Source organism: Mustelus asterias, chromosome 21 (genome assembly GCF_964213995.1).
Source record: "Mustelus asterias chromosome 21, sMusAst1.hap1.1, whole genome shotgun sequence".
Classification (NCBI taxonomy): domain Eukaryota; kingdom Metazoa; phylum Chordata; class Chondrichthyes; order Carcharhiniformes; family Triakidae; genus Mustelus; species Mustelus asterias.
In genome coordinates, this window is record NC_135821.1 from 77,466,405 (window position 1) to 77,480,269 (window position 13,865).

The window sequence follows — 13,865 nt, forward strand, 5'->3', positions numbered from 1 at the left end:
AACTTGTTTAGTAACTTACCTCCTTGGGTTCTAAAAAAAATAAAGTTAGGATATATCAAGGCAGGTTTCACTCTGGTATCTGACTTGTCCTTACTGATCTGTCCTGACCTGTCCATCATAACATGTCCATCTCCACTTGAACTCTGACTATTCTCATCACTACATTTTTGAGTTTCAAACATCTGCAGATTTTGCTCTGTATATTCAAGTCCAGTCCATTAATATATAACAAAATGAATCATAAACCAACACTAATCCCTGGGGTGACACCACTGCGTACTTCCCTCCTGTCCAAAAAATCTTTCAGACAATTTTGTATGCATGCAGCCACTGACACTTCATTTTGTTGACATATAGAACTTTATCTAACATCTTTTTAAAGTACATATACACATCAACCATGCTATTCTTAATGCTCTCTGTTAACTAACTCAGACAAGCTAATCAAAGACAATCTTCAAATTTAATTTACAATTTAACAAATCCATATTGGTTTTTATTTATTATGTATAATTTGGCAAGTGTCAATTAATTTTATCTTGAACAAATGGGGGAATCGTCAGTCAGAAGGTTGTGGGGAACCCTCAGTTTGGGATTTCCTTACCCACTGTGGAACTTTGACGGTGGCCTGGGGGAGAAGGTTGGTCGTAGATGCCTGATCGAGGAGGCTCTTCAGATGGACACCTGGATCCAGGAGGTAAAGTCAGTCACCTCTTGAAGGCTTTAACTATCAATAGACATCACCATTTCTAGATGCGAGTGCTAATCAGAAAAGACCCAAAGCTTAGGGTTTTATTTTATATTCATTGTTTTATTTCATTTTGAAGAAAATAAGCCATTTAATTGTGTATATTTTATATTTTCCCTATTTACCCTTCCATTATCCTCCAGCTGTAGCCTATTTCCTGGCATGTATCTTCATCCAGGACAGAGAGTAGACTGTAACAACGTCCTAACTGCAAAATGATCAGCCAGTTTAAGAAATAGCTCCCATTAGGAATGGTGGAGGACCTGAATTTTCTTCTTCCTCCCAACAAGAGATATATAAAAATTTGATTTATGTATGAATTTGATTTGTGGCATCTAACCAAGAACTAATTAAACTCTGTGAATAAGCAACAGGATGCTGAAGCTGCAGGTTCCCTGACGCTTAGGAAACCCGACTGACAGCTGGTAAATTCCCAAATCATTGGGACTCATAGCCTCATTATCATACTTAAAGTCCCAAACTGCCTCCTTGGATCAGGTTGGTCTCCTGTCGAATTGTTGGCTCAGTTAAAGCTAAAAAATAATGGGCAGGTCTCGGCCAGGGCCGGGTTGCAGGAGAGACGTCTAAGATGTCAACTCCCTACCCAACCTAAATGTGCTTTTTTTTTTAGTTTTAAATTTCCTCTCAATGTTTCCCCAACACTGACAAAAGTTTTCTCTCACAGTGACCAACAAGTGGAATGGACTTCAGTGCCAGCTGTGGGAGGCAGCAACATTGGAATTATTTTAAAATCATAGTTGGAATTTGTATTGGAGAAACTGAGAAGGCTTTTCCTGGTGGAAGAACTAAAATGGATGAACGGAAATTCCGCGCCTGTATCTATCTTGTGATTTGATTCACTGAAAAGAGAAAATTAATCAAAGTGGCTGAATTAGAGAAAATGACATATTGTGCAGGAAGGTAAAGACCACTATTCCATTTCTTAACAGGACAATATTTCCTTTCAGTTTCCCAATTCACAAGATTACTGCAGAGAATAAAAAGACTAAGAAGCGGTACTGGGCATTATCAAAATAACTGTTCATTCAGAAAGGGGAGGCCGATATATTGTGCAACAAAATTACATCACAGATAGAAAAATTAAAATCCCTAAATATCATTACATGGAGGATTAAAACATTAAGTTTATAGTTAATAGTGTCTGTGAATTTATCACAGTAGCTCTTGCAAACTAATGGATCAGATGTCCAAAACCTGGGGATAAGAACCAACTATTTGAAAATGGTCTTATAAATTGGCAGTGTCATTCCTGACTCATTGTTTTAAGATGTAGTGCCTTTACTTATCAATAGATGTCACCAGTGCACATTTAAATCAAGATCAATAATTATCATTTCCAGATGCAAATACTCATCAGAAAAAATCTCAACTGAAGGGTTTTCTTTCATATTCTTACTTTTATTTTAGAGAAAACAAACTAGCCATTTTGTTTTTATCCATTTATCCCTTCCATCATCCTCCAATGGCTGCGCCTTTCCTGGGATGTGTCTTCACCCAGGACAGAGTAGACCGCAACAACGTCCTAACTGCAAATGGTCAGCCAGTTTAAGAAATAGTTCCCACTAGGAATGGTGGAGGATCTGAATGTTCTTCTCCTTCCCAACAAGAGATATATAAAAACTCGATTTAGGTATGAATTTCAATCATGGCACCTAACCAAGAACTAATTAAACTCTGTGAATGAGCATCAGGATCCCTGGGGCAAATTGATAATCTTCTGGCTGAGAGTCAAATATTTCAGCACCACTTCAGCTTGAACTTGCTTTTTCAGAAGACATTTCATATAGTAGCTCGTCTGCTGTTTACACTGTCCATAAACAATTCAGTGCCCCGTAGTTACACAGTTCAGCTGCTTTTTCCTCTCAGATGCCAGGAAATTTTGGCTTCTATTGTTTCAGTCTACACTTACAGGTGAGGACTGGTTTCCAGAAAGGGTTCCATTTTCCCTAACAGCTACATAAAATCAATAGTTTGCCTGGGTAATGAATAAGCATCCTGTTTGAGATTATTTTTGCCACTGGGTCTCATCCGGTGTGTTCACGGATTCCTTTTATGCTTTCTCAGTTTGCAATATGACATTACACTAGATGTTGTCTGAGGCTTCAACAGCAAGCAAGTTTATTAAACAATGGAAGAACAAGTAAATGGTAGCAGTAAGAAAACATGCAGGAGTTTACAGTACTTTTTTTCCAGCTTGCAATGGAAAATAATAATTTATAACTAGCATATTAAACTAAAAGTAATTCTTTTACACGGCATGTTTTTTCTCGTAAAAATGGAAGTTATGAGGCCTAACTACGTCTCTCCATAGTCTCCAGATAGACAAACTGATCTGAAAAGGATAGGATAATAAATAATTTCAAGATACTGAAAGGGACCTACTGATGCTAAATACCAGTCCTAAAAGGAGCTGCCATTCAAAACGAAATTTCAACAGATCACATGTTTGTATTTGAACTGAAAGCTTCTCTCCTCCTGTGCGCACAGCCCTTAAATCAACTGACAAACGGGCATTACAAATGTATAACGTTAAGCTGACACAAGAACTTCTGAGAGTGAAGCTCGTTTTTAAACCCCTTATGCACACCGACAGAAGTAAGCAAGCTAATATTACGCTAAATCTGAAGAGGGAAAAAGTCTTCATTTTGTTAAAGGTAATCCTGGCAAACATGCTGAGGAAACCAAATTACCTAAGGGGGTTGTTAGCAGTCAACAGAATGTTAAAAAAAAAGTGGAAGGACAGCACAGTGGTTAGCACTGCTGCCTCACTGCAAGGGCAGTAAGAAGTTTAACAACACCAGGTTAAAGTCCAACAGGTTTATTTGGTAGCAAAAGCCACAAGCTTTCGGAGCCTTAAGCCCCTTCTGCAGGTGAGTGGGAATTCACTCAGCCACAAAAGCTTGTGGCTTTTGCTACCAAATAAACCTGCTGGACTTTAACCTGGTGTTGTTAAACTTCTTACTGTGCTTACCCCAGTCCAACGCCGGCACCTCCACATCATCACTGCAAGGGACCAGGGTTCGATTCCGGCCTTGGGTGACTGTCTGTATGGAGTCTGCACGTTCTCCCCACGGCTACGTGAGTTTCTTCCGGGGGTTCCGGTTTCCTTACACACTCTAAAGATGTGCAGGTTAGGTGGATTGGCCATGATAAAGTGCACCTTAGTGTTGCCAGATGTGTAGGCTAGATGTATTGGCTATGCTAAATTGCCCCTTAATGTCCCAAGATGTGTAGGTTAGGTGGATTAGCCGTGAAGTCTTTAAAGTTTTTAAAAAAGTTTAGTTATTAGTATCACAAGTAGGCTTACATTAACACCACAATGAAGTTACTGTGAAAATCCCCTAGTCACCACACTTCGGCACCTGTTCAGGTCCACTGAGGGAGAATTTAGCATGGCTAATGCACCTAACCAGCAATGTGAAGCTATGGAGGAGAGGGCCTGGGTAAGATACCCTGTCAGAGAGTTGGTGCAGACTGGATGGGGCGAATGGCCTCTTTCTGCGTTGTTGGGATTCTATGACTAAGGAATGCACAAAATGCACCTCCTAAAAACTGGAATGGCCTAAATTCACTCAGCACTCTGCAGATGTTAAAGGAGACATTGACCCATCAGCCGTGGAACAGGCTCAAATCTACAGCTTTAAATAGGAAAGGCTGGTCTGGCTTCAGCACTTTCACCTTATTCATTAAAGTCACGGAATAACTCATTTATAATGTGTGCATATACTGCAGACTTCTTTAAAAATTCTGCATTGAGAGGAATTAAATTATATTGTGGCTAGAACATTTCATTCCTGTCCTTAAGATGCTGATAGAAGACCACAAATTAGGTAGTCAATAATCGAAGCATGTGTACCAGTCTGTTTAAAGATTTACCACTCTTCCTGTATAAAAAATGGTGATATGCAAGAGGACGTCAACTGTTATGTAACTGTAAAGCCTGTTGATTTTTATCTTGCGTAGCAGGTTAGATGGGTTTAGTCATTTTCATGGTCTAGCAATATACAGAAGACAAAACATTCAACGAATACGTTTCTTTATTAACAATGGTGAAAATAATAGACATAAGGTACATTAAGATGAAGGCTAAATTGAATGGTTTTGACCAAGAACAACTTATTGCCCCTTTGAGTTTTTACTTGATTGTCAAAGCATGAGGAGTTATAGCAAAGAATCACTTTTCCAGTGGATACTTAACCCATTCCTCCCATCGCTGGTCAACCCTTGTTATTATAATTCTCATCCAACTCTATTATCTAGAACTCCCCCTTTCTCAAACAGCTAACAGGCTAAATAAACACAGTGTGGTTAACTGTTTATCATTGACCTCCTGTGTCTCTTTCCTTGGTGCCTTATAGCATTTCTGTCTGACCAAAAGACATCATTCTATTCGGCGTATCAAAGTAAAACCGGTGTTCTGACCACATGAATAAATAAATATTTACAATTCCAAACCCCACATAACATTTACTTGCTCAGTATAAGAACAATGACACTGTTTGAGAGATACTGAGTTTCTGTATAAAATTTTATCTTAGCACCAAGAACATTGTTATATGAGACTTGTTTCAATAATTTTGCTTTGTAAAAGATTAACCCTAACGTTCCAAGTTCTGGATTGTTTTAGAATTATGGGGTTTGTTTTTAAATATTAAGACTGTAAACCGTTTTCCAAAACTTTCCCATATTTATTTCCATTGAAACTTATCCTGTCAGTAACAATTGATTCCTCTGAAATGCAGTTTTGCAATCTGAGACGTGATTTGCATCACCATGAAAATTATTTTATCTCACCTAGAATTTAGCTAGTGCAAGTAAGAAAATCATTTGCCATTTTTCCTGGTTATTCAGTATGTTTATACAGAGGCTGTCTCAGTATGCGTGCATTATTAACATACCTTTACTCCACTTAAGAGGTTGTGCGAACATTCCATATTGATTCTCCTTGGTGAAATGATATGGTTATATCTGGCTGAGATGGGAAACTCTGCAACAGTATCCACAGAGTATGTAATCAAGTAGATGGGTGCTAACAGCTTCAAGAACTTGATAACTCAGTGACCATCTTATTTTGTGCTGGTCAGATTTCTATTTCTCTGCTGGAGCAGATTGAGTTTTGGATCAGAGCAGCAATTCCTCGCTTAATGTTGTAGTTGCAATTCCTGAAAGTGCAACTTTAAATGAAACAACTTTAAGTGAATCAGATTTTCCTTTTACGACCAATGTAAAAGATGCAGTTAGGTCTGTAAGACTTTTCTCAAGAGAAAAGCATTAAAAATTATCCCCTACAAGTTGAAATACTGCACATCCCTAAATTTCTACATCAACACATGAAAAAGCTTATCAAATCAACTTAAAAGTATTGAAGAGATTTGCTAGTTCTTTCTACTTACCTCCTGCTCACCATTCCTTCCACTGGCCAACCATCCCACTTCCTGACTAGCTCCTGCTCGATGGCCTTTCTCACTCACTGCTTCCCCGTCCTGAACCCTCACTATGAACGGGGGCGCAGGAGAGGGATGGCAAAAGCGAGATGAGGTGCGAGCCAGAGGGTTTGCGGAAGGAAACGGTGACAGGGAAGGTTGGGGAGTGAGAGAGTGTCTGGGAGCAGCAGAGAGTTTGGGAGCAGAATCGAAAATGGCAGCAATTGGGTCACAAGATGCTACATTGGTCCCAGCACAAAATGAAGCTAAAGCAGAAGTCTCAGCACTAAGTGCACATACCAGTAGCATTACATTCACGATGCTAAAACAGAGCGACTGTGAATGAGGCAACGTACATTGGGGACTTAATGTATTTTCATACGCTGCAGAGAAGACTATCTTTATAAGTAATTTGTACAGAGAATCTGAGAGAGCTACATATGGTAGCTTGTACGTAATGTAAACGTTGCAGTGCTGCACTGTACCTTTACTTTTATTTATCATTTTACCTGCAGAAAGTGACTTATTCAATATAAATTAGTCTAGTGATATGGGCATTTTTCTCATCTAATATGATAAGAGACATTGTGGGTATCTTGTGTATTCTGTAGTAAGTTACAGGCCGTAATTTTACCACCCCGCCCACCACAGGAATCAGAGTGGGCGAGGGGCAGACCATGGAAAGGTCCGTTGACCTCGGGCAGGATTTTATGGTTTCGGGATAAGCGAGGTGTTAAAATCCCACCCACTGTGTTTGGATTGTACTAACTAATTCACAGAATCACAGAATTTTTACAGCACAAAAGGCCATTTGGCCCATTGTGTCTGCACCGGCTCTCCGAACGAGCATCATGACTTAGTGCCAATCCCCTGCCTTTTCCCTGTACCTCGCACATTGTTTCTGTTCAATTCTTTTCTATTCAGTAATGAATAAAAGGCCGATTTTAACTTGGATGGGAATCAAGGTTAAAAGGGGCTAGATTGTTGCAGCATGAGGCCTGGGAGATTTTAACCGTGGGCCCAGATTTATACACCCTATTAGGGTTCCCACCTGGAGCCAGGAGCCAAAGTTGGTGGCTGGGGGTGCATGTGAGGGTGAGGCCACTACATCTGCTAGGACCCATCCAAACAGATCCAGCTGGATATGTAACAATATTAGTGAAGTCCAAGGATTCACGACTGAATGAAAGGAGTGGGGAAGCCCATGGCAAGGAAGCCCCTAAAGCATCCATATCAGACCATCCATAAGAAACCGTAAATATTAACAAAAAAATACCAAAGTTTCCTTTTGCCAGGGTCCTTTTTTGCCACCTGTTTTTAATGGCAGGCAGACAGTGTGATGCTTAGTCTGGTCTACCATGGTTAAAACGCCATGCACATTCAGGTGATGTAATTGGGATTGATGTAGTCCTTTGAATCTGGCACTTTGCTGGCTTTCCATGGCTGATCCCAGTAAAAATGGAGAGGGAGAGGGGACACATTGGGAATGCGACACAAAGATTTGCTCCACCATCTTTACCCTTCCTCCCACAATGTTCCTACTGAGGTCAGGGTGCAAGTTAAACTCAGCTCTACAATCTTCAGTTCATAAGTGACAACTTATGGAAACTGTCAGTCTAATCATCTATTTGAGCAGAAGTGTTGAGTAAAGTCTGTAGTGTAGGAACTATTTCAAGTAAAAAGAGGCTTAGTTAAATTATTACAGTCACCACTAAATTTGAAGAGCTGCATTTCAAAGCATTTACACTGCGCTCCTGTTCAGAGTTCATTCTTAACCAAATAAAAATGGGTGGGGGAGGGAGGAGGGGAATCATTTATACTTTTAACAGAGGCACACTCTACTATCAACAATTCAGCTGCATGCCATTTTCCTTCAAGGGAAATAAAATTTGAGTATTTAATTTATAAAATTTAAGTATTTAATTTATGGCTTTTAGTTGTAAAACAGTCGAGAGAGTTATTCCTTTGCATCAATATCGCGAAAGAAACAGTTTCTTAATTAAACAATTTATGATCGTGACATAAATTTCTTACTTCCCAAACAAAAGACCTAAAAATAATAGATCACATGTCTGAAACTTTACAATGATCTCTAAATACTTGAAACGTTCTTTTTAAATTTTAATAAACTAATATTGTGGGTAAATTGATGATCAAAATTAGTTTCCACAATTTTGAAATTAAAGAAGGGCCTTGGGATGTTTTACTTTAAAGGCACTACATAAATATTTATAAAACTTTTACTGAAAGATTTTTTTGCACTTAATACAGAATTAGATTAATTCTGTGCTTTTAGTTCTTTTTCTTCATTAAAAGGCAAGTCTGTTCAGACAGACCTGCATATGGATTAGCAATAACTTGAATCTTTATTATAATATTTACCTTTACTGTAAGTAATATTTCATATAAATCACTCATCATAATTAGAGGACAGACCTCTGAGTAATACTTCACAAAAGACTGGAGGTTTAATAGGAGAGAAAGATTCAAAATATTTCAACCTAAAGCAATTCCAGATCAGAGCTTGCCTAACTCTGTCTCCTGCACCCCACAATGTTCTTAGATGCAAGCACCATGTGATAAAGCAATTTTTTCAGGTTACCCACGGTAATTGGAAAAAAATATGATAAAAGCATCATGATTATGAAACGTATACAGTTTAGGAATTGCTGAAAAAAGAGGCATGTTTTTCATCTTGTGCTCATCAGGACAGAATCGCAAGAATTCTAAATTTCAAAGAGAGCAACAATTCATGCTGCACAAGAGAAGAGTGCCGATTGGCAACTGGACTCTGATTGGTTGACATTGCCATAGAGAATTGAATGAATTTAAGCAAAAGTTTGGGGGAATCACAGTTCGCAGGTGCATTCTCCATCGCAACACCTGGACCAGAGTCCATTTGCCAACCAATTAGCACCCTTTTCTTATGCTGCATATATTTGTTGTTCCCTTTGAAATTTAGCATTCTTGCAATTTTGTCCCGATGGATGCAAGATGAGAAAGTTTGGCAGGATGCCTTTCTTTTTCCAAGCAATATTACTAAATTTAGGAATGAAAACTTGTGCCAAATTAAAGGGGAGGTAATGAGAATTTGGTTCATTAATACTAGAAAAGAAAGCTGAGGAAAATACATTGCAATTCCAAATATTTATGACGTACGTTTCACACCCAATATGTAATAGTATAAAATTTCATTGTTTGCCCAAATGCAATTCTGTTCTAAGTTATAGTGCAATTTCCATGTCCAATGTTCTTGGCAATCTGGCAAGGTCGCAACTGATTTTGATATTGAAGTTATATATGTACAAAAGAAATAGAAGTCCAAACATTGATTCCTTTTGGATCTCATTCAACACTTCCCCCAAGTATGACAAAACGCCTATCATCAGTGCCGAGATTACAACTTTCTGGGAAGCTTTTCCCATGAAAGGTGCTACAGAAATGAAAATTGGTAGCATTGATTCAAAATTTCTTCATTGCAATAGAATTAAAAGTCTTTCAAATGGAACTTTGTCAAATTCTTTCAGAGTCAAACAAAATTATATCACTTTTGATTCTTATTATTTGGTTTATTTATACCCTCTTCAAAAGAAATTGAAGAGGTTTGCTTGGGAAAATCATTACTTAAAAAAATTCCAAAATTGTTTAACTTGTCCTTCAAAATGACTTGTCCTACCCAGTCTTTAGGATGGGTTCCATTATTTTGGCTGGAAAGAACTGGCTTTGTATAATACCATTCATAATTTCAGGATAAATAGGCATGTATGGCAGCCAATTTGCCAAAGTTCCATAAACAGAAATGGATAATGAAAATGTTTAAATCTCTGGATTGAGCTTGAACCCACAGTCTTCTGATTTGGAGGAAGGATTGCTATCATTAAGACAAGGCTGAAGTCTTTAACCAGTTATTGTATTAAGGATACATTTTGTACCTTTTAAATATTATTGTCCAATGGACTCGGGTGGGAAATTACTCATTTCTACCAATTTCTTATTTGCTGATGTCCCACTTTAAAGCTAGCTAGGTCAATGGGCATATCAGAGGTGCAACTCCGTCAGAACTGAGGAAACAACATCTTGCCTGTCATCTCATTTTGTTGAGAAACATCAAATCATTAGCAAAAGAAAAAGAATCCAAGGCTGGAGAATGGCTAAGATGCAACTTTCTACACACCAATGATTCACTGCCATGGACAACACCAGCGCAATGCACTAGACTAGTCCCAAGTAACAAGACGTGTAAAAGTTACCATCCTTACAATCAGTTAGAATTTGTTTCTTTTAGTCAGCCAGAGTGGCACAGGGATACTGTAATTTATAAATCAACAAAACTGAGGAAAGAACAACCTACAAAATGTTCCAGCAGCTGAACCTCTGCCACCTCAGGGCTCAGGACTCTGGATTTGCAGCTCAGGACCTGACAAAGGGATCACCAACCTCCAACATTAAGAGTCCTGCGAAGCAGAACTGACCAAACCAACTGCAAAATATCTACCTGTCAACCATGGAAAGTCCTGGAGGGAATAATCTGACTCTCGCAAACGTTTTGGTGAGTCTCTCGAGAATTTAGGTCTTTTTTTTCAAATTGCAGATGGAATCAATGACATATAGGTGTCAGCATCCCCAATGGATATGTGAGTGATGATCATACTTCCTCTTAAGTAGACCACGAGAGCTGTAATGGTTCAAGTGATAAAGACCATTGCATAAGGTCAGTGACAGCAGCAACTGCCCACACCTGACTTTCCACACTTGATGATTCTAACATAAGTAAACATAAGTTATGTTCCAATTACTGGAGAAGGATGTGATTCTTGTCTTGGATACTATCAGTAGAGGATGTGCACAGATGTTTTTATTGTGCGTGTAAGCAAAAATGTGAATCTTGAAAAAACAAGGGAACAAGGGGTGAAGCAAGGAGAAAAGCTCATCTATGGTAATGCTGGTCTGTATTTTATGCGGACTGAACTAAACACAATCAGGCAGTCACTGAGTACAACTTCAAGAACACATAATGTGAAGACGATTTGTTTAAAAAATGGTTAAAAATGTTCATATTTTTCCACACAAACCACTCAATAAACAGATCAAATCAGGCAAGTCAACAGAAATGACACCCTGAGCTTATTATCATCTGTACTCCGAAATTCATCATAATACTGCATCTTACAAATAAAAAGTCAATACGAAATTGTTTTACAAAGATATATCTTTGGGTGCACACTGCATGATGGCAAAAAAATGTGCTAAAAACCAACCTTGCAACCTCACAACAATCACTACAGGTAGGTACAGAATACAATAAAAACACATCTTAAATAAAACAATATATACATTAAATACGTTATAACCTTTTTCTGTCATTCCCCAGGCAAACATTTCAGTGCATATTTGAAGCACTAGCTATATCGATATAAAGAATTTACAGATACATTTGTACAGTAACATGAACTGCTGGTGCCCTGATGACACATCTACTCCATCCTTGGTTAAATACTGTTTATAAAAACTGTACATTTTAGTCTTAAAAAAACATATGTATTTATAATAACACAACATGTATTGTCACTGCATAATGAGGTGACAAAAAATGGATCAAGAGCTGTTGACAGCATTGCAATTTCAGCGATCTTTGCTGACTCCAAGCAATTATAGAGCTGCCAAAATACACACTGTATGGCATATCAGTACCATGTTTCTTGTGCGGGTCTTGTACTCTGAAGGAAAAATGAGTGAAGAATTAGTGTGATTCTTTTCCCTAATTATCCCTAATTTTGCCATTGCTGTCATCAAAAATGTACTGTGCATTTATTTTTCCCATCAAGTACCCAGGTTAAGCACAAACCTTTTAAGTGGCATTTAGAACTTCTAACTTAGAGACAGCAAGCTCACTGATACTTCGTGGTAAAAAATACGCTCTAGAGACAATGAGGAATGGCATTTTAGCAAAAAAAAACATCGGTGACAATTTTACAGTATCTTAAATGGAATACATATTAGAAAGCTTTATACAGTGCACTTTTAAATTTTGAAAGAGGAACCATACTGTTTCGAAAGCGTTAAAATGAAAGATCACAAAATCAGAAGTTATATTTACACTGTACAAACATTATACGTACCAGCTGAATAAGTGCATCCAAGAATCTCATTTTTGTAGCTGTCTAAAAGATGGATTGTGTATGAGAGAAGAGTCAGCATTTTGCAGCCAGTTTTTCATATTTTTTCAAATGTGAATATAGCAACAGCTTCTTCACTGCAGTTCTCAAAGTGCAATTCCTCTGTCTGCATCCTTCTGCTTACCTTCCCACAATTCTTTGTGATTGTCTCTGCAGGAGTCCATCTTAGTACTCTTTAAAGCCGAAATGCAGTTTTCCTGAATAAGTCAGTTCACAACAAAACTCTCCAATGAATTCATGCAGACTATGTGCGTTCCTAATTGCTCCACAAAACCCTTGATCCAATCATCCTGAAAAAATTAATGATTTTACTGTATAGCACGGTGTCCCATCACAGGATAAAAATAACAAATTTACAGTTTTCAAAAATTGCATACATCTAATGTTACAGTCTAATAATAATAGGATAAATATAAAAAAGACAACTAGACTTGCATTTATATTTCTTTCATTACCAATGGGTGTCTCCAAGTACTCTGTAGTCAATGAAGCACAATGAAATGAAGCAATTTGTGCACAGCAAGCTCCACAAACAGCAAGGTACTAATTACCAGATAATCTGTTTTTGTAATGTTAATTGAGGGATAAATATTGGCCAGAACACCAGGGATAACTCCCCTGTTCTTCACTGAAATAATACGAGATCCTTTATGTCCACCGGTGGGGGCAGAATGGGCTTTAGTTTAATTGTTCATCTGAGGGACTGCACCTCCAGCACTTTCTCAGTAATGCACTGGAGTGCCAGCCTTGGTTTTTATACTTAAGCCCTGGACTGGGACTTGAATCTGGAATCTTTTGTATCAGAGGTGAGAATGCTACTAAGTGAGCCACAGCTAACACTTATTTTAACATTAATATTTAACATAAATGACAGAATTAAACTGAAAATTTTAACAACTCCCATCCTTCAAAGGAAATCTGTATAGATGTGAACTGTTCGGTCCAAATGGTCTGGAACCGCTTTGGGGTTCAAGTCACAACACCTACATTACTTATATTTATTCATATTGAGTCAATTTCTGTCTCTCCTCCCACCATGACTATCGGCACGTTAACTTACAATCGCTTCTAGCCAGCAATTTTCCAATAACATTTCCTTGATTCCAAAAATATACCCCCAGCTCTGTGGAGCCCAACATCACTGCCAACGTCATGTTAAATAGCTCCTCCGATGTCCAATTTTAACTGTCAACAACAAAGCTGTACTTTATCACGATTTAAACCAAAATTGCTATGTTATTGATTTGAGCACTTTAGAAACTTTGTTAAAGTTGTTTTTGACTCCACAGAATGGAAGAAAGTTTGTTCAAGTAGCTAGAATATGGGGGTATATCTTGTTATAATTTACTGAAAAAATTATTTTGCATTGGTTCTGAAATAAGCACGCCAGCTTAAATGAAAATACATGGAAGCAGGAGGAAATAGCTGTCAGAATACAAATTTCCTTGCAGGGATGTTACAAGTGAATGGTAGATATGGAAATATAACCTTTTTAGT

General features: G+C 38.0%; 1 protein-coding gene across 2 annotated transcripts in view; it reads right to left on the minus strand.

Annotated features, from left to right (window-relative positions):
* Positions 1-4,734: 4,734 nt before the first annotated feature.
* ahdc1 (AT hook, DNA binding motif, containing 1) overlaps positions 4,735-13,865 on the minus strand; it is a 34,840-nt gene continuing 25,709 nt past the window's right edge. Inside the window, exons 2-3 of one of the 2 annotated variants that reach the window (XR_013500461.1) lie at positions 12,312-12,658; positions 4,735-11,909 (exon numbers count right to left, since the gene is read on the minus strand). The gene's annotated coding sequence lies outside the window, so the exon portion shown is untranslated. Of the gene's footprint in view, positions 12,659-13,865 lie in introns of both variants that reach the window. The other variant, XM_078238311.1, reaches the window with a different exon arrangement.